Genomic DNA, 22,940 nt, shown 5'->3' on the forward strand with positions numbered 1-22,940 from the left:
TTTTGTCATCAACCAAAGCGAGGCCTTTCAAAAATAAATCTTTGCTTACGTTTCCACTGCTCCAAAATCAGAACGTTAATAGCGATGACAATGACAGCGATCTTCCCCTTATAAAACCTCTCATCAGATCCACAAAAAATAAGCTCTTTTGTTCCTCCCTCTTACTAAAAACATTTTTTAACATCAATTGAAAATTTCTGAAGGTCATCCAAAAAATAAAGAAGAGAAAAATACAAGTAAAAATTGTAATCAGAAGTAAACTGTGAACTACCCAGTCCAACAACAATTTAAAATCGCGAACTGCTATGCTTTTTGCAAGAAAACTACATCAGTATGCAGGTAAACTGGCAAGGTGAATGTCCTGGGTGATATTTTCTAGTTTTGTGGCAATTTTCACTTATTATCAATTGTATTAACAGAGCCAGGGTTGCCTCTGTTGAGATCTTTTGTTGGACCCTGTCACATCTGCCTGGCCAAAACTTAACCTGTAGAGCCATTAAAGCATTCTGAATATCTATCAGTCCCAGATTGAAATCGCTGGCCCTACATATCAGAATAAAGTTCAACAGATGTGCATCATGTTTGCAGGATCATAGACTATGACAATACATGGCAAAAATACGTATCATTTCATTGTTGCTTGCAGTCTAAACCAGCAGCTGGAAGACCAGTTTATTATTTAGTTCTTCATGAATTTAGTTCCCAGCCATGTCAGCTTGTAATCACGTTTATTTACAGCTGTGTGGGCATCATAGGACAAACAAAAAATAATTAGTGAATTCTCTTCTGCAAAATCTGCTATGCCATGCCGGGCTGGCACCAGAGGGTTGCCACCCTGAAATCACACCAGGTGTTTAAGGCAGAATGAGACTAAACTGAGAGAGATTAAACAAGAGGGCCAGACTCCCAGGTTGCATTTTTGTGGTGAAAGTGGGCTGTGGGCCTCAGAAGCTACGTCTGTGCTCCCATATCTCATCATCAATCAGTCTTCTTCTTCAAAAAAAAAAAACTTTTTTTTTTCTGTGCCTTTTGAGTGTGAAGCCCTTCAACTGTAAGCCTGTTCCTAGCAAGCTTAAAATAAGATTCCACAAAGGCCTAAAATAAGATCGGGGTCCCATTTTGTCTAAAGAAGAGATTTCCTTCTCAGGCGTAGCAGTAAAGTAGAATTTAACATTTTTTTCACAGCCTGATACTTGGAAGAAATGGGTCTGTGTTGTGTTTAACTACAGCACAGAAGCCCACGCTCTATATTTCCCTTTATGCAGTAGGCAGGCCCATAAATGGAGGCCACATTGGCTGACTCCTACACAACCACCTGAACTTGCCTTGTTTTGTAGTTTCTGCACCTGTGCAAAACGGGCAAAAAAGGTGGCAACTTATATGCAGATTATGTGATCATACATAACTCCAGCAAAGAACAAACAGATCCAGAATTATTGTGTAAACAGAGAACTAGTGCTGACGGAACTAACTCGAAGATACTGAGGGGAATTATTTAACAGCTGTGAGATGAACCTGAACTCAGATGGACTGAGTGGACATCTCCAGGGAATATCATCTAAGGAATATCATTCAAGGACCCTGCTGCAGTTCCTGTACCTAATGGCTCTGAAAACCTTCGTTTGACGCAGGGATTGAGCTCCTTGTCAGCAGTGTATAAGAAACACACCTAAAGTAATACACAGGAGTTAATTTTAAGTCCCATTACTCTTAATGAAGGCATGTGTGAAAGTTTAAGCATGTCAGAAACACGACCAGTATTGGCAGGACCGAGATCTTTCTTGTTCTTTCCCATTTTCCAAACGTCTGTCCTTACTGAAGAGCGCAGCAGCTGAGCTCAGAGCAGGTAGGTTGGGGGCTTCCTCTCCCCTTCTGCAGACAGATTGTGCATGTCTAGAAACTGATGTTGCTGCATTAGTGCTAAAATTCCTGTCTTTTCTAACTCAAAAACACTGGAAGTCTCCTGTGCTGGACAGATACACTCCTTTGAGGATGATCTTCAACAGAATGGAAGAGGTGTTTTGGGGAACGAAAGGCCTGGCTGCCTGCACGAGGACAATCTCCACTGTGTCGTCCTGTGACAGGCAGGAGCCAACTCCATTTTGCCAGGTCAATTCTAAAAAACTGTGTTCATTTTTCCTCCATTTCTGGAGCTTGGGATCTAACACAAGCCCTCTTTGCGGGGAAGAAGTTGTGCTTAAATACCGTCTAAACTATTTTCCAGGATTTTCCCTACTGTACTTCAGCGTGGCTTTGTTTTTTCTTCCATTATGAATTGTGTTTGACAGTCAGGGAATACGGTGTCTCCTGCTTCCAAGGAGGAATGCCTTTCTCCAGCTCACAGCCAGCACTGAGGGGAAGGTGCTTTTCCTGCTCTCCTGTCAATGGAGAGGCATCTGCTGCCTCTTGTCTAGCACAGGGCCAGGGACCTGCACGCTCAGAGGCCAAGCTGAGGTATGAGGCAGATAAATAATGAACTCTCACTGTCTTTATCCTCAAGACAAACATGAAACACATTCTGGGAGGATAATTGACTTTAAAGGCTTGCTAAAAAAAGACACTTCCAAAAGCTTTCAAAGGCAGTTCAGTGAACTCCATTTTGATGCCTTTTTGCAACTCTCCTTCCCTAGGGATGTCTGTCTCTGTGTATCCTGAGCTATGCCCAAGACATTTCCCTCTGGTTCTCTTTGTTTTGTTATCTCCATTCATGTGTAGCACCTGTAAAATGAAAGTGCAATAACTAGTAATTCACCCAACAAACTTTAATGAATACTTCAGCTTTTATCGGTTCAATTCTTAAAAAAAAAAAAAAAAGGCAGTTTACCTGGGAAACCTTCAAACTGACATCATCCCAACTGACAGGAGAAACTGGACATCCTTCAGTTTTCAGGGTTGTTGAATATTTGATGCTACTGCAGGTAGAAGCTAGGGGGGAAAATATTTACAGTCAGACCCCTATGCAGATGCCTGATCTTGTCAGATGTATCTTGTACTGACTCAGAGACTTGGTTTTGGGGAGATTCTGACAGAATCATGGCCAAGGAGGGAGAAGTATATGCAAGTGTCATGTAACAAAGCAATCAACCCTTTGGTCTTTTTGTGATTCTTTTCCCTTTTGAGATCCAGTAGTAAACTGGAAAAGCACAAGCATTCAGAATCCAACATTGCCTACCTGCAGAATGGTTTGAATGCAAGGAATGGGCCAGCTGCAGTTTGCAGGGGCCTTGCCACCTGCCCAAAATCATGACCCAAATAAGCCTGACATGGTAACGGCAGGTATCTGATAGCAGAGGGTGAGAGAGCACCAAATTCCCAAACGCAGAGCCACATGGCACAGGAACCATGAATTTTAGCTACATTGGTCCAAGTTCTGGATCCCCAGATAAACTATGGGTGTCCTTAATCTTACTGCTGGCCTGAAGGAATTCTGGAAAATTTCCAAGTCATAGAGCCTCCTGAGAAATTTGTTTGCATTTTCTCCTATATGCAAATTGGTGAGGCAGCAGCGATACACAAGCGTTTGCGATTGTGGCATTGCTCTTTGATTCCCATCTTGGGAGCAGGCAGCATCTTGAAAGATCAAACACCAGCCTGAGGACCCATTAAGGATTTTTATTCTCAGAGAAATTGCCCCCAGAAATGGGGGAAAGGAAAATGCTACCTGCACATGGTGACTGTAGAGCAGACAGGTAAATACACACAACAGTGTGATGCTGTAGCCTTCCATTTTGTCTTCTTTCAGCTCTCTATCCCTCACAAGACAGTGGGATGTGCTGTCAAAGACTAAAGCAATCACAGAATCACAGAATCACAGAATCAACCAGGTTGGAAAAGACCTCTGAGATCATCAAGTCCAACCCATGACCCAACACCACCCTGAATCACATCTCCTCACTACTGGTTTATGCCCATGTGGCTTTAACCCTTCAGTTCCTCTTGGTCAAAACTCCAGTCCTTCCCCTGCTCATCTTCCGGCTGGCAGCTCCACCACCTCTGAGCACCACTTCAGGACCCTCTTTTCCACAAAGGCTTTTGCCCCAATGGCTGCTGCATGGACTCTTCACAGCCTTTCTGCCAGCAGTGCCTGCCCCTCCAGCCTGGGTGGCTGCTGGAGGCATCAGTGCCGTGCCTGGGAGCAGTGCTATCAGTGCCTCATCAGGACGCAGCAGGAAGCGTCTGGCCTCCGCTCCACGACCATCTGCTAAAACCAGGCCTCCTCTGGCGGGAGTCCAACACAAAGTAAACAGAGTTTCACAGCCAGATTTCAAACAGCAAAATAACTGAGAAATGTGGCTCACTGCTTCTGGTTTTCAAATTCAAAACGTGGAAGTCCCTAGAAGCAAAAATCCTTTATGGATCCTAAGACCTCTTGGTTGCCAAATGGATCCACTGCAGCTAACACTGGGGAGAAAGTGCAGTGATGTAGTAATATTAGTCAGCTACACCTAATTAGTTCAATTTATGCATTTGGTAATTTTTAGGATGATTTCTTTCTCAAGATCAGTGATGGAGAAAAATAAATTTGTTAAACTGCAGATTTCAGCATGCAATATTTGTATGGGTAACAGTACAGAGAGAAGAATTCTGAATCTTGCTACTGTACAATATTTTTCATGGTATAGGAGAGAGAGAGAGAAGAACTCAATGAAGTGTGAAAGATTTTTTAAAAGAACAGATTGCCATGTCTTTTAAAATAGGTCAAGTTTTTGGCCTAGTTTCCTTTAGAGTATCCCTTAAAGCAATGGGGTTTGAATATCCATGATGGTGCTGTTGCTTTTTTGTTTTTAGCCACGTCTATGTGTGGCTGTAGTTGTAAGGCAGAAATGTTCCAGCGTAAAACTACAGTGGCAAAGATCATGTGTCTGAAGCAGTATTTGTGAACAAGTTACAATGAACAGTAAAATTTCAGCAGTGGCTGCATTTCATCCTTACGTGTAATATTATTCTGAAAGAAGTGACTGAGAAAAAACAAACTATTAAAAAAAGGTGATGGCCAGTGAAGCCAACACCTGCAAATCCAAATCCTGTCAAAGGTGACCTATTAACTCTCCAAATTTCAGGAAGGTTTGCACCATTGTTTGCTTTCCATCTTTAAATTGATTAAATCAATTGATTAACTTGATTTAAGTAGAAAGAAAAAATATAATAATGACATTTGGATTGAAGATACACAAGATAGCACTTATAAGAACAACCAAGGCCACCTATGTTGACTGGAGATAAAATACATCAATCAGTTGTCAAAGTAAAAAGAATCTGTATGTATATATTTAGATTCTGAAAAAGGATGCTCAAGATATTTAAAGAGGGAGGAAATTCTGCGTGCAAAATTAATTAATATAGAATAAATACCATCTGTCTTCCATGCACAGAGCAGTCTGGTGCGTATATTTATGGGGGCATCTTTGCTCTGTGAACACAAAAGGTATAATACACACATTTTCATGATCTTACACAGACTTCATTATTCCACACAATACACATACCAGTAATTGCAGCTGACCTCCATGCAGCTATATGGAATGAAGCAGGACATGAGGATTTCCTCTATCCCAGAGCCCTGGAAAAAGGCCAGGTACAAATCAAGGGTGGTTCTGTTTGGGGAATACAAGGACAGGACTTGTCACTTTACCTACTCTCCCTGAGGCCAAGGTGGGAACTCAGCACATCCCTATTAAGATGCAGGTTCTTCTCCCCACTAAGCTGATCCATAAGGACAGTGTCTTTCAGGCACAGCCCCTGAGAACATGCCTTGTGATGAAACTCTGGACTGACCTATTGCACAGCCAATAATAAACATCAGTTGGCTTACAGTGCTGTACAGTAATAAACATACTGAGGAGCTTGTCAGTGCTCACTTTGGGAAAGCAGTACAGCCTGGGACAACATACACATACACTAGGAATACAAATCTTCTGCAGGCTGTACACTTCATTATGAAAACTTTGTGATTCCAATTAAGCTGTGAGTGAAGGTAATGCAAAGGCTTTGTGTGGTATTCATCTCACTGTAGTGTGGAAAGATAAATCAGCCTTTAACAGTGGAAAGAGTTTTAAGAATACCTTTGTTTTAACAATTATCATTATTTTGCACTGAGATTTGTAGTCGTAAGCACCATCATGGCTGGAACCTTTGTTTGGTACCTGATCCTACTCTACATCCTTTGCTGAACAACCAGTGTGAGCTGTTACACACGTGGCTTTGTGTGCACACTTTGTGTCATAAAAAGGCTCAAGAAGGGGAAAGAGGAAGTTTCTTTTTGCAGAATATCAAAAAGTGCAGGAAAAGTCATCTAGAGAGCTCCTAAGGATCCTGATTTGTGAACAACTCTTTTTCACATATTACCCCCACTACTTCCTGCGAGACAAGAATATTCCATACACAGGTCTGGTTTGACTTTTCACACTGGCAGTTCCTCCCAATGCTGCTCAAGTATCAAAATCACTTTCACTTCATAAGAGATCATAAATTCTTCCAGTTATAATTCTAAGAATATAATCTTTGTCTGCTACACTTTAAATAATTAACAAACATACTAGGCAGATTTGTGATGCATTTGATAAGTAGCAAGAAAATGTTAGTGTCTCTGCAATGGTCGTAATTCCAATAGCTGGCAAACACTTACCCTGCAAACAATCTCACTGACGAGTTTTCCTCAGCATGAATATGTGATTGCAGAATTCCTCAGTAAGGAGTGGTGGACTAAATCTCATTAATTTATAATCTGAATCAAGGTGGTAAAAAGTAATATTAAGCTATTTGCATGAATTTATAAGCTTCACACAGAATTTCAGTCACCAGCATAGAGCTGGAGCACAGACATTATTTTCTCTTATCAGGGTGAAATATAAGAAAAGAAAAATTGGTTTATTTATGATACATACAAAGGTCCAGATTCCTAATGCCTTCATCTGCCTTTGTAAGGCACTGTGTGGTCCTGATGTCAGCAGCACATTCAGATCCCAGGTGCAAAACAGAAGCCCTGCTCTGTGGAACACACAGAACAATTACACTGAAGGCAAAGGAAGGCAACTGGCTCAGCTGCCTGAAGGATGGGACTTTGTTCTGTTGGGCTGAAGCAATCTTCTGTGGGGTTGGAGCCAAGAATGTGGAAAAGAAAATGTTGTCCAAAATTCCATCTAGCTGAAATCGTACACTTATCCTATCTAGGCAGTGGATGTAGCTCAGAGCCAAAATTGGGCTATCAAGAGAGGTCCCCACTGAGATAGGGATGAAGCCAGAGAGCTGTTGAGGGAACCTGGTCCACGGGCAGATAACAACATGTGAATGGGGGTGGGAGGGAAAGGCTGGGTAGCAGTTTCCATGTCAGATGACATGGCAGTGACTGAGTTAGCCCTGGTGGTTACAGCCTTCTCAGCACCCACAGGCATCTTTGTGGTCTTAACCAAAGTGTTTGGGTTGGATGCTCAACCTAGCAAAAAACCCAGTATCAAGTTTAGATAGGAGAAGAATGGCATCCTTTATCAAGATGCTTTATCAATGTCTTAATTAGCTGAACAGTTACAGTATCACTACTCTTACAAATCAATACCACATACAGCCAAAATACAGCTGTTCCCACACTGTCATGTTTCTAACATTGCTCTAATAATTCAAAAGAAAAAGAAACTAAGGTATGAACCTCAGTACAAGAGAGCACTTCACATCCTCTGCTGTTTTGAAATGAACCTTGGAGATGACTCGTATTTAAATAGCTTTTTAATATATATAATGTGTGAAATTATGGCAATTTAGATAAAAGATGCCATCTTAGAACTGGTATGATCTGGGAATAGAAGGAAAGTGGGGGGCTTATAAGTAATAAAATCCTGGACTTTACTATTTGGGATGATGCTTATGGTTTTTCAGCAGTTCTAATGTGAACAGCCTCTAGTAGAGCGGCTCTGTTTACAAACCAGAGCACTTTGCATCTGGATGTTTTATACCACCATGCAAAGAGTAAAATTAATAAATTGGTAGGTCACCTTCCTAACTTGATGTCCCTGAGACAGATAATTTTCTTTCCCTCATGAAGCAAGGAAAGCATCAGGAAGAAGGGAAGTAGGGGCAGCTTTCACTCTGCTCATTCACTTTAAACACCAAAATGAGCTGATCACATTTTGCTCATACAAATTTCCCACGTTGGGGAATTTCTTCATTTGCTTATCTTCGTTTCTCCCCTTTCAGTTTTTAAAAAGTCGAATTCTAGCAGAACCCAAGCTCAAAAATCCGACTGTCTAACCCCAGTTTCAGAATATTGCTATTTATACCATGTTGTAAGAGCCAATTACCCAAATGTCATATCAACCCAGGCTTGTCTCAGATACAGGCTGTGTTCTGTCCACATGCAAGAGGTAGGAGAAGTAATGTTTAGTCCTTTTATTAACTTACCAGGCACCCAACTTAGAGCTGTGCCTGTTTAGGCTTCTAAAAACAGTTTGCACTGAACATGCCCTCTGGCTTCCTGGAAGGGCTACTCCCATACCAGTAACTTGATATACTCACTCATGGTCACCATAACACCAGCCAAGCACATGGAAAGAAGAGCATCTTTAGAAAATACTTCAATGGGTTAAAAAAGCCAGCAGGGCACAGCTACCAAAGCCATGTCTGGGATTCTTCCCTCTGCAACACAGAGAGGGGGCTTGGTACCTTCTGGTTGTTTGCTACTTGAAGAGGAAAAGGATGATTGTGCAGATGGCAACTTCTTGCACAGAAAATCTGTTTTCAGAATTGCAGCAATTGGCTAGTTTGAGTTGCTTTATTTCTCCAGCACCAGGCTAAGGGAGGGGGTAGAAAGGTATCAGCTCTCCTAATAGCACACTGTGATTAACTAAATGTTACAGGCTCAGATTCTGCCCTCACTGTGCCGGTGATGCAGTTGCACAGTCAAGTTAGAGGACAAACACAGCCACGGCTGAGTTACAGAGCTTTATTACTAGTAATTTAACTGTCAAAAAGGAAACAATATACTGCATAAATGCCTGGTAAATGGTTAGAAAAGATTTTTTTTTTAACCTTATCCACAGTGTATTTAATCTCATATTACAGATGCATATAGAACATGCTGGTATTACTTTTAAGCATGCAAGACCTGCCTCTCTGTAAGACTGGGGATTTTTTCTGATTTTGTTTTCATTCTGAGGGATTTCTTGAATAGAAATTTCAACAATCACAGTACACAGTTGTCTGTTGTAAAAAATACTACTATGCTTTTCAGCAATTTCCTCCCTTTCTGAAAGCATAGACAAATTAATGAAGGATAATCATAGCTTAGTCATGAAAACAATCTGTCAATATTTACATGGTGCTCTTTCATTTCTTGGTCTTTCTTTGCTGGTTTGATACTTCCACTAAGCCCAGTAAGCATCATCAAACCCTGGATCTAATAACTTGGGAAGGTGATATTTTGAGATGCATTTGCATTAGCAAGTGAAAATCCAAAGGCAGTGAGTAAAACTGTCCTCAGCATGAATCAAAATAATTGCGGAATGAGGGGTCAGGATATAATAGGATGAAAAAAAAAAAGCAAAGAAAAAAAAAAAAGCAGGTGACCACACTGCAACTGGTGAGTCTGATGAGTCGAGCTGAGTGTGCAGCAACGAGAAGGTCTGTGAGTGCACTGTCACCTCCCTCAGATCCTGACTGTAAACATTTAGATTGATTTATACTTCTGTCCAAATAAAGATGCAGCTAATACATAGTTACGTCAGGTCCATTTTAAACTCTTTTGCTTATCTCAGGTTTTGATATCACTTTTTTAGAGGTCTAAGGAGATTCTTCTGAGAAACAAATTGGGCCTTGAAAACTCCCATCTACAACAGCTGGTGCCCCAGGCACCGTCTGGAAGAAAGAGCAGTTTAAGAGCTATCAGATTGCTTTTCCATCTCACTGGCATTACAGCTTCATAGTTCTGACTTACTGGGGATCAAACATGGATATTGATAGCTATTTCACCATCAATGTGATTTCTCACATCAGAAGTGGGGGCTGTTAGTGCAGCAGGAGCAGGCCTACAGCTTTCTCAGGGGCATTGAAACGAGGGGAGTGAACACTCAGACTCTTTTTTTTGTGGCAAGTCCGTAAGAGCTGCTGCTTCTGAAACCCAACTGCTCTTGTATTGCAAAGAATAACTCAGAGCGAGTCTGAAACCAAAAGTACTGCCACATAGACACAGCACATTTCTTTCAGAAGGGTTTTACCCAAAAGCATGATTGTCAGCTATAAAAGTCTCTCATTCATGCTTTCTGGGTTTGTCTTTTTTTTTATCATTCTTGCAAAACTGCAGCCTGGGGACTAAGCGAACAAATTTTATACCTGGACCAGCTTTATCTCAACTGATTAAATGAGCATCCTCTCTATTTTTCCAAATTGAAAATCTCTCAAGAAGTTTACAGGTATTTGGGCTGGCAGTAATGCACAGTCAGAGAAGGTACCTGGAACACAGCATGATGGAGGTGCTTTCAGGGGCAGCACACCTGAAATCACCCACTGAACTGGTGTCTGAATCCTCCAGTTCAGGGAGCAAAAATATGACACACAGCATCCCAAATCCCACAATTGGTTCCAAATAGTTTGTTTTCCAAACATTTCCAAGTGGTTTACTTGTTTTGAATTTCTCAGACACTTATGGATGACACAATCTTAGCATCAAATTATTGCCAAGTGTGCACAAGCCTCTTCCCAGAAGATCTGGCCTGGGGGTGAATAATGTACTTGGTGCATTTACAACACAATTACAAGGCAGGAGCACAGAGGAGCACTGCCCTGCTCTGCCTGTCTGCCTCAATTCAGACACTCTCACTCGAGCTACTCGGGTAAAAGCAGCAGCTTTACAATTTTTCCCACAGTACACCTCCCTCCTAAAAATCTCCCACACAAGCATTCTTACTCCTGCAGCTCCACCAGTGCTAGCACGTGTGGGAGGGCTGGCATTTTTGGTACAAGAACATTTGGACCCCCTCTACAGTGTCTGCTCTGCTCCCTTGAATACATTTGCAATTAATCAGAGGAATGTATGACAAAGGGTGGTCTGCTGTGAAAGGTGCCCAGTGCACTTGGACTTAATAACCCCTCATTTCATGCAGATAATGACGCTCTCTTCCCCCCCAGACTTCCTTTTTTTCCTCCAAACTGAAAAACAGTAAAAGTTCTGATCTGCTTAGGAAAAGTGCTGTAAGAGAGCCAGGCTCTATATTATTATATTGTCTAATATACTGTAATAAAATATTATTAAAATTGAAGCAGTTGAGTTCATTTTGAAATAGATGATGTCTGCAGATAAGTGCTCTTCAGATTATTCTCATTAATATTTTCACATATGTTATACTGGTTTTCGTATAAACATTGTATGATCTTATGTGGTATGGAGTCAAATAGCTGGAATCCATTAAAACCATGCTCCAGCTGTGCAATCACTGTCCTCACAAAGATACATTTTTACATGTGGTTAATGCCAGGAAGAATCCACAGCTTCAATTATGGGAACATCAAAATATGTTGTTTATTGCAGAAAAAAAGCATTTGCAGCAATTTAAAATATCCAGTCAAGACCACACTGCTAAATCTAGATAATAGAAGTCCCAGAGAAATTTGAGCTAAATCTGTCTGGATTATAGCAGTGGGATTATCTGAATGCTAAATTACTGTATATGTTTTACTCACAAACATGAGCACAGACAGTATGGGAAGATGGATGACTATGCAGATCGCAATAAAACCCCTCCCCAAGAGACTTTTTCATATACTAGGTAAACAACCCCTCTCAATTTATCAAGCATTCTGGATTGAATTAATGCTGTCATTTACTTTGCTGTTGCTGTGTAGAGGAATATGGTTTAACGTGAACAGCTCCTTTAGCACCAGACAAATAACAAAGGTTTCCTCTGTGCACCCTTCACAACACATAGTGTGCAGGAATATGAATTGGCTGCCGTGTTTGTATAACTGAATTAAAGAAAATACAACTGTAGTTTAGTGTGTGATCAGAAAACCGAGTTATACGCAATATTGAAAGAAAAGATTAACGCTGGTTGTCTCGTTAAACCTTCCCTTCCCCTCCCCCCTTGTTTACACACCAGTGTCTCTGGCTTTCTAAGGACATACAGTGGATGAACCTGGCCTGACCTGACACATAGCATCTCTCAAACTTTCCCCTTGAATGATTCACAAATGTGCGAGCTGGGACCAAAAAAAGCAAAGAGGAAAAACACAGGGTACTGCACAGGCTGAGCGAATTTGAAAGAGGTGAGACTGTCCAAGTGTGCCACAGAGTCCCTCCCCTGCCGCAAGTGCACAGCTACTGACTGCAAACACACACTCCTGACCTCGCCAGGTTAGCTCCATTTGACAACTGCAACAGAAATTACCTTCAGTTCTGTTCATGCAGGAATTATTCTAATTCTTATTAATCTACTCAAATACTAGTTTCTGTTGCTCTCTGATGCTTTTTTTTGATATTCTGTGTGCCCGTGCACTGCACAGTTACGTGGCATGGGAAGCAGTTGGGAGGGCTTTCCTGGGAAGAAGGCTAGACAGTAATTGCTGCTTCCTGTGAACAGCTACCAGCTGATGTAGATATGGCCACTTTCGTTTCCCTCTTTCTTATTCAAATAATATATGTAGCTCTGTAAACAGATTAAACACAATTCTGGATCCTGGGAAACCGTCAATGTAATCCTTTGGTCAAAGTACAAACAAACAAACGGACCAGCCAGGGAGTTCAGCTGAATCCAAATTTTAAGATACATAGTCTTTGGCAGAAAACAAATTTAGAAAGGTCACCAAAACCTTGCTTTTTTACTGAGAAGGAGGGATTATTATGAATAAATGCCATAGAAATTTGGGCATGATAGCTGTTACTGTCAAACGTGTGCATGTGCCAACAGACTCGCAATGTCAGCACTCTCTGGTGTCTGAGATAACGAAACACCCCTTCCATTCTTCAGTTTTTCTCCCTCAGCCAAAGGAGCAATTTCTCACTACTTCTGCCACTGTTTCATCTGCTTTTGTGATGAATGTCTGAACACTTGTTGACCTAGAACACGAAAGTTTAGTTGTTACATGCAGTGTCTGTAGCCTGGTGCTCTCACGGAGCTGAACCAGCGGTGGCAACAAGAAGCTATTTTAAGAGTGAAAGGTTAAAGTCACCTAGACACAAATATCACAGCATGAGTGGAAAGCTGAGCGAGTGAGCTCAGGTCTACTCTGTGTCAATGACTGCAATTCGCATTGCAGAGACTCCAGATCACACAGCACCCATCCCAAGGCGGGTCTCTGCATCTTAGTCTCTGCCACAAAAATAAGGTACAGAATAGAAAAACTTGAAAAATCAGTAAGGCAAGCGAAGAAGTGCAGGTTGGAAACTGGTAACAGGAACACTTTTTTAAAAATGGAGCTAAAGCATGAACAAAAGCAAATTCTAAAAGAACTTGGCAAGACACAGTATTGTTTCACATCATGTTACTAATTTAAAGGATAAACATTTTGATGGACTGAAATATTAGAAACAGATTTGAAGCAAAAGAAGAAATATTCTAATTTCAAACAGTGCAGCACAGCCATAGTTAAAACAATAAAATAGGGTACCTCACATTACTTGCAGGAACTAGATATGCTTCTTCCATCTCTTTTATATTCATTATGAAATTTTTTTCTACTGTAGCCCAGACACAATTTAAACTATTCCCTCTGCCAGGAGAAACCAAACTATAAAGGCAAATATTAAATCATGTAGGAAAAATAAATATGTTTTGATTAGCATGAGCAATATTTCAGGAGATGGACTGATTTCCACTCAAATGGAGATGAAAAAAATTGAGAAATTTCATTCAGCAACATAGTTGGATAACAGCTAACATGCTTATTACTATATATGAGTTTAATCACTTTCCTGAAACAGAATTCCAACATTAGAATGTATCTCCAACAAAACTCAAATCTCTGTAAACACTGAATGCTCAGACACACAAGTGGTTGGCACTTACCTAACAGCTGTTCAATGCAACCCAGAAAGGAGGTAGTTAATTTTCATTTCCTGTTGGACAGCTGACCACATAAGGAAAAACAACATTGTACATGGCATGGAACAACATTCCATGCAGCTTCATGGCTAATGTCAACACAGCTGGATAGGCTGCATGAAAATAAACCCCAACTTTAGTGGAGGTGGTTTCTCTCCTACAGGCCAGCACTTGGTCATGGTGCCAGAGGAGCACAGGGGAAGGATGCACAATTGCTGTTCATGCTGTACTGACTTCAAAAATAAAAAGGAAAAATGAACTTATTTTCCCTGCCATTCCCTGCTTTTTTCCTCTTTCACAAGCGATATGTTACAAAGATCTTTCCAGTCCTTAATTTCCCATTGTATGCTGGTTAAGTGATTTCTTCTCTATAGCCTTCCATATTTTTTTACTTTAAAGAGTCCTCAGAAAAACCTCCACTAACTCTGCTCACTGCACTCACAACTTAATGTGGTGAACTCTTAACAGCTCTTTCTTCACTGCTCCAGTCTGGCTTTGGAGACCCTTTCCTTAGATCATTCACCAAGGTTAAATGAGCTCTGACAAAGCTTTCTGGGGATCTGTTTTCCTTTTGCTCACTTTGTGTGATCTCCAGCATCATTTCCCAAATCAGCCAGCGAAAGTTCCTTCTCTGATTTCCTCTGCACATGGGACAGACTGTGTTGTTCTGTGCCTCAGGCCAATGAATGGAGCAGAAGAACATGAGTAACTCAGGCCTCCTGCAAAGTTGTTACACTGCAAGAGAACAGACACCAGGGATGCTGTGAGCAAACCCCTGAGAGTCTGACACTCAGAAACCCGTGCTGCTAAGTTAGCTTGTTAGGAAATAGGAAGATGATTTTATTGTCTTCAGTATCTCCTTAACCTGATTTTAGTTTAAAATATTCCACTTCTAATGGAACTAATTAATCTTCTAATATTTAAAACAAGGAAAAAGACTAATTAAAAAACTTCAGCAACCTTACATGACCAGCATCACACATTCCTTTTAACTAGACAGTTCCTAAGAAAAGCCTCGATGTTTGTTGCCACTGAATGCATTAAAATTCGCATCAGAGATAATGCCTTCCTGTATAAACAGTGCCTTTACAGTGAGTGCAGCAGCTTTTCATGCTTCACAGTATCAGCTGGGGGGGGGTTTAGTGCATTTTTGGACTAAGTTTGCACTAAGGCTATCTCCTGCAATACAGCTGTTAGTTCAGCCTGGTTAAGCAGTGATAGGCAGGTGATCCTCACAGAAGTGAAGCCACTGTTCTGGAGGTGTGACAGCAGTCTATGACAATCTCAGTCCAGAATTTATTATTTTGAGTTTTAATTCTATTTAAGTACATTTTAAGACTCAGTTTACAATGAAAAGAGGCACAACCTAATTATGCTTATAACCAGAGCTTTTACATGTTTATTCTTGCATCAAAAAAATTATCAAATGCAACTTTACACTTACGTGTAAATTTTTCAATTTACTGATACCAGCACAATTCTACAATTAATATTTCCACATTTCAAGTTATCTTTTTACAGTGAGAATTCTTTGATGAAAACATTTGCTTTTATCTCTACATTCAACTTGCTGCTTTTTATGCAGTGGCACGATCTTACAGAATCTGAGTTGCCAGCACTGAAGGAGAATGTCCAAATCTAAGTAAACAAAATAGCTGTTCCAATGGATCTTTTTCTTTTCATCAGTTTCTAGTGAAAAGAACCCACAACCCAGTCTTTGAACTTAAATGCCTTTGGAGTGCTCTTTTTACTCAGGACAGCCAAAGGCATAAAAGCTGATCTGTTCAAAATTAACTTCAGCCAGTTTTTTCTTCTTTCCTACCTTGTTAACTAAAGGTTCAGAACATTTGAACACAGATATTCACTTAAAAATGCTAATAAGCCAGTTGACAAGAAATTTTAAATGACTGAAGAGCCTTTAACCTGTCACTGCATCGCTTGTACATCTGTTCTGTAACACTCAATGAATATACAATACCTAAATTAAGTAGTGATTAAACTTTGTTTAGGAAAGAGAACAGTAAGGAGCAATGGGATGGAAGCAATGGCATTTTACTTTGTCTATATATGCAACTAATACATTCTGTATTTATCTGCTTGTTTTTGTTAGGGAGTTGACATCTCAGGTGTTTTGGTATTGTTAACTGTTGCCTGATGAGGCATGAATCCTAGCAAAACCTTAGCTGCAATAAGGGAAAAAAACCACTTTGACCACAAAACAGAAACCTTTAAACCTCTCTCAGATGGGCCTGGCCTGGGAACTGAGCCCAGTGTCTGGGGTTATTTTTGCCATAGAGAGTTTCTTCAATAGTCAGATGTTTCCCTGGGCCCAAGTGTCCCACAGCAATGTCCAATCTGACCTCTGCATTCCCTCTCACAAAGTGATTCCCATTTCTGACACCCTGCTTTAGTTTAAGCTGACTTGCACCTTACTACTAAGGCTGATTGCAGAGATGGGAGCTTGGCAAAGTTTAAGAACACATTCAACATATGTACCTTCCAAAAGACTCAGTCCAATTTGTGTTAGTGTATAGAAAACAAAGCCTCTGTGCTTTTCCTGGTGATTGTGCTCACATCAGAGACGTTCCTTAATGTTGTTGGGATCTTGAATGTGAGGGACTCCTCAGAGTGCTGTGGGGCATCTGCAGCAAGAGGTGACTTCAAGAGAAATTATGGGGGCTCAGCATGTCTAAAAATGAGGCTTTGTATTTTTAAAAGCTATCAAACATTCTGTTGTTAAAATAACATCTCTTTTTTTGTGTGGCAGAACAACAAAAAGAAACCTCCTATGAATTTCTGCTGGCTCTGCAAAAACAACAATTGCTGTCGGCATTTGTTTATGAAAACAGGCAAGAGATAACAAACCAGAGTTCTCCCCCAGCTGACTCGGAGCTACACATCTTTTACTGGAGTGACAGAAAAACTTCATACCTCCTCTAAGCTGAAGCAATTTTCCAGTGCAGTTTAATGCACAAACAAGTGTGTTCATACTGGTGGTTTACACAGGGGCACAGAGCTTGACTTTTAATTCCTTTTCTGACACTAGCACAAGTTTTCTAGCAGAGAGCAGGCATTATCAGGGAAGCCAAGGGCTGAACTGACACTACAAACTCAATTAGCATTTCTTTTATCAAGCAACACAGAATATGCATAAGCATGTGTTATACTAGGTTAAGGCTACCATTGAATGCCAACACGGATATTTTAAAATATTATAACTTGTTTGTACTTGTTACATCATATTAATTTGCTTGGTGATAGCACACTATAGTCACTGAATATTTCAAAACCAATATGCTTTACTCTGCATTGAATGAAAAATTAATAAAAATATGCAATTTGATAGTAAAGACCAGACCTGTTGTGGTGCTGTCAACACAGCAAAGTAACTCTGAAAGCCCTCACCTGCATTCACCCTTGATATGCACACTCAAATATATAGTGTGGCAAACCCCACATAAAAAAGTGTTTTCCTAATGAATTTTATGCTCTGTAGCAGAACATAATCTTCCAAGTGAAGAGGAACTGGATGCAAGTGCTGACACACCTACGCAAATGAAATATTCATGACGAGCAGAAGAGTATTTGGCTGTTTCAGGCTCTGGGGTTCTGGTTCTAAACACCAGACTGGATTTCTTACTGACAACGGCAGGGACACGAACAACAAATGCAGCCCAGTGATGAAGGCTGGGATGAACAGGAGCAGAATGGAGAGATTTGCACTTGCTCCTGTTATAACTGCAGGGCCCTGCATTTTGGTGACAAGATTGTTCCTTTGCCCTGTCAATAGAATGCCTCTCTGTTGGAAACGAGTGCCTTGTTAGCTCTCTTCAATAGAAGTGAGGTGGAGTTGTCTTCCTGAGATGGAGATCTAACATGTACAGTGACAGTCTTTTGGAGTCCCAGTGCTCAAACATAGAGGAATATATTCAGCTCAATTTTATTTCTAGTTTGCAATAAGTAAAATAAAAATTGTGAAGGAGGAGTCACTGATTTGTTTCAACTTATGCCGCCTTTGTTTAAAACAGGATGAGGAAATTATTTCATTTAGGAAAAAACTGTATACTTCCAGAGCAGACCAATGAACACTGAACAAAACTGTCTGGTAGGAGGGCCTAAGGGACTGATTTTGGTCCACGGATGACATGTAAAACTCTTTCCTTTTTTTCTCATTTAACTTCACACAGTATTTCAGGCAGGAAGTGGCATAAGATTTCCAGTTGCAGTAAAATGAATTATCCCTCTCTGTAGCTTTGGGAACAAGCTAGGAGACAGCACTTGTATATGTTACAGCAGCCCTTTAAGGGTACCCTCCATTAGAAATGTTGCATCTTACACAGTAGGAGGAAATTCCATCATCAGTGAAAGGTATTTCTCCTTTACTTCAACATTGCCATGTTCTCAAATCCTCTGACCGTCTGTACTGGAGGACCATGTGCTTTTTTATTAATTTTCAATGCGAGATAAACTAATTCCTCTGTTTTTTCCAAAAATACCAGCTACCACTACAACAAAAAAATCATACAATTGTCATAACAACCTGGTAATATTACAGTGGCCACTTTGAAGAGTGGTCTGAAGAGTATTTGCCAAACCTTTTGATCCCTAGTAATCAGAACAGAAGTGCCCAAAATCCAGAGATTAAAGGATTAGGCCTCAAGAAAGACTTGTGGTATTTCAAGAAAATGTGACTGATGCTCACCACTTATTTTTTACAGTGCTGATGAGATTTAGTGTTTAAGGTCCTTTCCTGTTCAGACATAAAAGCTGCTGTAATCAGAGTATTACTAGGGAAAACTACTCTGGTTGGGGATTCAATATGTTTAAATTGTTGAGCCAAGGTTATTGTTTGGATTAGGTTAGGAAGGATGACACTGAAATAAGTAAGCCCCAATAGTGCAGAGAAGCAGAGAAGAACAAAGAAAAATGTTTGTATTTTTAAATAGGAATCTGGATAGCCCAAGTATGCTGGTTATAGCCATATAAAAAAATAACTTAGACCAGCCTAGAAACTAGGTATTGTATATGTCTACACAGCTACTAGAAACAGAATAAACATTTCCATGGCACTGAAATCCATATGAAAGCAAAACTGGAGACACTGGAGATGGAAGAGACTTAATAGGTCAGCTTGCCCATCCCCCAGCCCTGTTGTCCCTCAAAATCTGTGGGCCTGGTTCCCACACACCTTCTGCCACACAGAACTTGGCACAAGCACTAACATCCATCAGGGTCATTCTGCTAGGAAACAAGAGATACCAGGTCATTCTGGTGGTAAACCAGCTTAGGGATATCTGTCAGTAAGGGCTAAAGATCTTGCACAGACTTCATAGATCCAAACAGCAGCTTTTTCACAGGACATTCATGGCTATGAATAATACTTGGTCTTCTCTGTATTTTAGGGAGTCATTGAGATGCACGAGAAAATATCAGCACAAAAATACAGTCCAATATACAATCATGCCATTTCAAACACCATTGGATTATTATTACTGATTAGGGGGAAAAATCCAACAGCTGTCTGAGGAATTCCCTTCAATGTCTGGATTATTGATTTAATACCTACATATTGTCTAGATCCTATGATTCTACTAATGTTTGAAAATGTTGTACATGAGTTTACATTATTTTTGTCCTGTGATTGCACAATCATAATGTATTTTAGTCTGATTTTTAGGTGAATCTGTTAGCTGTTATACATGTCACACAACAGGAATATGAAATGGCAATTGTATCTTTTAAAGTAAAAAGCAAGATGAGCATTTAAAGCTAAAAAAAAAAATAAAATCCAGGTTTTCAGACAGCTGCTAAGTATTAAATTCCACTTACAATTCATTCCAAAATTCTGCTCTTCTCTCTCTCCCCTCCAGAAAATTGGAACTAGAAAAAGGAAGGAGAAATTTAAGGTAGAGAAACTATTCAAGTGTGAAGAGGCTGTAATGGTTACAGTTGCTCAGGTTACAGTGATATGCTTTGGATTTAAGTTTTGACATCCTCTCTAGCACATTTAGAATAAATAAGTAAACAAACAACTGCCTGGTAGCTTTAAATTACTTGCCTTCATCTGCTAGTGCTGCCTGTCTCTGGTTTACTTCCTCCTGGCTGGGCTGAGCCTGCCCAGGCTGTGGGGTTTGTGCATGCCCTGCTCCCCGGGGCAACACACACCTCCTGCAAGGGTGCAGGGCACTGCTGCAGAGCCCTGTGCCTACAAACAGGGGTGCTGACCGAGAAAAGTACCTGTGCTCAGGCCCAGGAGTGTAAATGTGGGGCGGGAAACGCTCCCTCCGTGACCGCTTGACCCGGAGCAGGGTAATCTGAGCAGCACAGATGGCCCTGGGCAAACAACCTCACCGACAAGGAAGAATGAAACACTTTTGTGTCACGTTGCCTCAGTGAAGCATCCCTCTTTCCTAGGATGGAGGTATGGCAGGCAGCAGCAAGTCCTGTAAAAGATTTTTTCTTCCAGAGGTGGAATCAACAGAGGAAATACAGATAAATGAGAGAGGCCTGTAGTAACAGAATTTTAATTGACTTTAGCTCTACCACACACTGAAGACAATATATGGCTCTTAACATGATTCTTGGTCTAAAAATGGTAAGCATTTGTGCATCAGTATGATGCTTTTTATTTGCTTACAGTGGGCCTTACAAAAAAACCAAAAAGAACAAAAGCTTGAGCCAGCATATCAGCTGTTGTCTCTTTGGTCTGATACATTTGCAATGATTTTTATGGAAGAAAACAATGTGCCAAACCACTACTGTTCCCCTGTTCCTGACAAGTAATGTGATATACACTGAAATCCTGTCCCATCCTACAGTGTTGGCTGTTGATAGTATTTGAGGTCTCTACTAAATATCACAACTTTTATGAGAAGAGCAGAAAATTCTGTATAATGAATCTTTAAGCCAATAAGTAGTTATTATGAACACAAAATGCGTCTAAAAGTGTAGAGATAATAGCTTCATATTAAAATCTCATGCTTTTATATTTTTATTGGGGGAGGAAACAGAGATCACACAAAAATTTGTGCCTATAGAAGGAAGAGGGCCATAGGAAACAACTAAATAACACATGTGCTCTGGTCTAATCAAAGTTAAACACTGTATATTGACTCTGAGCAATCTTCTGCAGTAACTACTGTAACATCTCAGCAGCCACACACATCCCTCTGTCCCAACCACTCCTGCCAGCTGTACTGATCGAGCTCTTCTGTTCTGTGATCTACCTCCTCCTTTGCTGGAAGAGAAACAAAGGCAACACAGTGAACAACTTCGTTTTGAGTCTGACCTTTCTGTTAGAGTAATTCAAGTCTGGGATCTTATGATCCTCAGAAAACAAAAATTGAAACACTTGAAAAAATACTGCTCTAATCTAAGGTCCCAATACAGCTCATTATGGTCATAAACACTGATCTAGTTAAAACCTGCACCTAACCTACTGTACACTTCAAAGCAACAAAAACATTTTCATTTTACAGTCATGATGTTTGAGTCAATTTTAAAAAATATATTTGAATGGAAAATGGAAATCTGCTAACAAATATTATTGGCTAAATCTTATACCATACCAGTGCTATGTTTTCAAATGCTTTTCTTTTTTTTCCAGATAAATACTGATATACATTTTCCTGTCTCCTTATGTATCTTGCTATTGGTTGTTGTCTCTCATATAAGCCTATTCTCTACCCAGTTACAAACTATGTATTAGAGAATTAACCACATCAGGTCACATCAGGTCAACTTTAAAGTGATAAAACCTTAATGGAGTAAGGGATCAAGAAAGTAACAAAATCTCTTATTTCTGTTTTCAGCATCTCTGGAGAAATACTTTAACATCCACTAAGAAATACTTATCCAAACATACTAATCTTTTCATATTATTTCAAATATAGGTACTTGAATTCTAAATCCAGTTGATATAATATTTCAATAAAATAAATAATATTAAATACACCATGTTGTGGATCTTAGAAATATTGTGCAAATCTGCAATCCTAATATATACATGTTATTATTCCCAGAAGGCTCTAAAGAAAAAGAACCTTGTGTTCCTGTGTTTGTTAACATATTTAATCATTTATGATATAATAAATTACCCCTCTTTTGTTTATTAAGACTTAGATAAAAGCTGGCTAGAAAACCAGTGGCTCTAATCTCTCTAATCTCAACCAGTGATTTTGTTGCCTCAGTATCTAACTAGCAGAGATCCTCTAGCTAATACTTTTGGCATTTTTGAGGTGTTGTGCTCTTATAGCTGTATTGTGCAAGAACTTTAAAAACAGTAAAATTATTACTAAGATCATATTTTAGTTCTGCAAAAAGAAATAGTATTTTTGGGGAAAAAAAAGTTGCTGTTTGGAAAGAGCATCTTTCTCCTCATAGCTTTCATCCTGCCAACCTTGTTTCCCTTCTCTAGTTCCTCTGTTTCCCTTAAAACCCCCCCAGAACCTCACTAGAGGGGCTTTTAAAATGTGGCTTTGGTTATGATGTGTTAACATCTCATGGAATCTACAACATAATCTATCTTTTCCCCTGTGGAGGTTATATTTCTACTACTGACCTTGCCTTTCTTGTTTCTCTAATCCAAAGGCATAACTGATGGAGTTAAATTCTGATTTTTTTTTTTTAAAGGCCACCATTAACCTCTTTTTTTGTTAGTAAAAATTCAAAAGTTATTGAAATGGACTTCTTGATAGACAATTTTTTTCAACATCTCCACAATGTGTCTCACAGGCTCACTCTTTTCCTCCTTTGTGTCAATACCTTTGTATCAACGTTAGTGTTAAGAACTTCAGTTTTCTATATCGATATTTCTATTTTTTGTCTCCCACTAATCACATTTGTCCTGTCTTTCATTTCACCTCCATTTATCCCATTATGCTGCCTGTCTCAATGCTCAAAATCTCCAAGCATTTCTTC

General features: G+C 40.0%; 1 long non-coding RNA gene across 3 annotated transcripts in view; it reads right to left on the reverse strand.

The window, feature by feature from the left end:
- LOC116792659 overlaps positions 1 to 22,940 on the reverse strand; it is a 24,109-nt gene continuing 1,169 nt past the window's right edge. The window contains exons 3-5 of one of the 3 annotated variants that reach the window (XR_004359216.1): positions 20,259 to 20,480; positions 19,851 to 19,901; positions 1 to 2,718 (exon numbers count right to left, since the gene is read on the reverse strand). This is a non-coding gene — a long non-coding RNA (uncharacterized LOC116792659). Of the gene's footprint in view, positions 2,719 to 9,738; positions 9,844 to 17,188; positions 18,527 to 19,850; positions 19,902 to 20,258; positions 20,481 to 22,940 lie in introns of those variants that run through there. The other 2 variants (XR_004359215.1, XR_004359217.1) reach the window with 2 other exon arrangements.

This window comes from Chiroxiphia lanceolata, chromosome 12 (genome assembly GCF_009829145.1).
Source record: "Chiroxiphia lanceolata isolate bChiLan1 chromosome 12, bChiLan1.pri, whole genome shotgun sequence".
In the NCBI taxonomy this organism is placed as follows: Eukaryota; Metazoa; Chordata; class Aves; order Passeriformes; family Pipridae; genus Chiroxiphia; species Chiroxiphia lanceolata.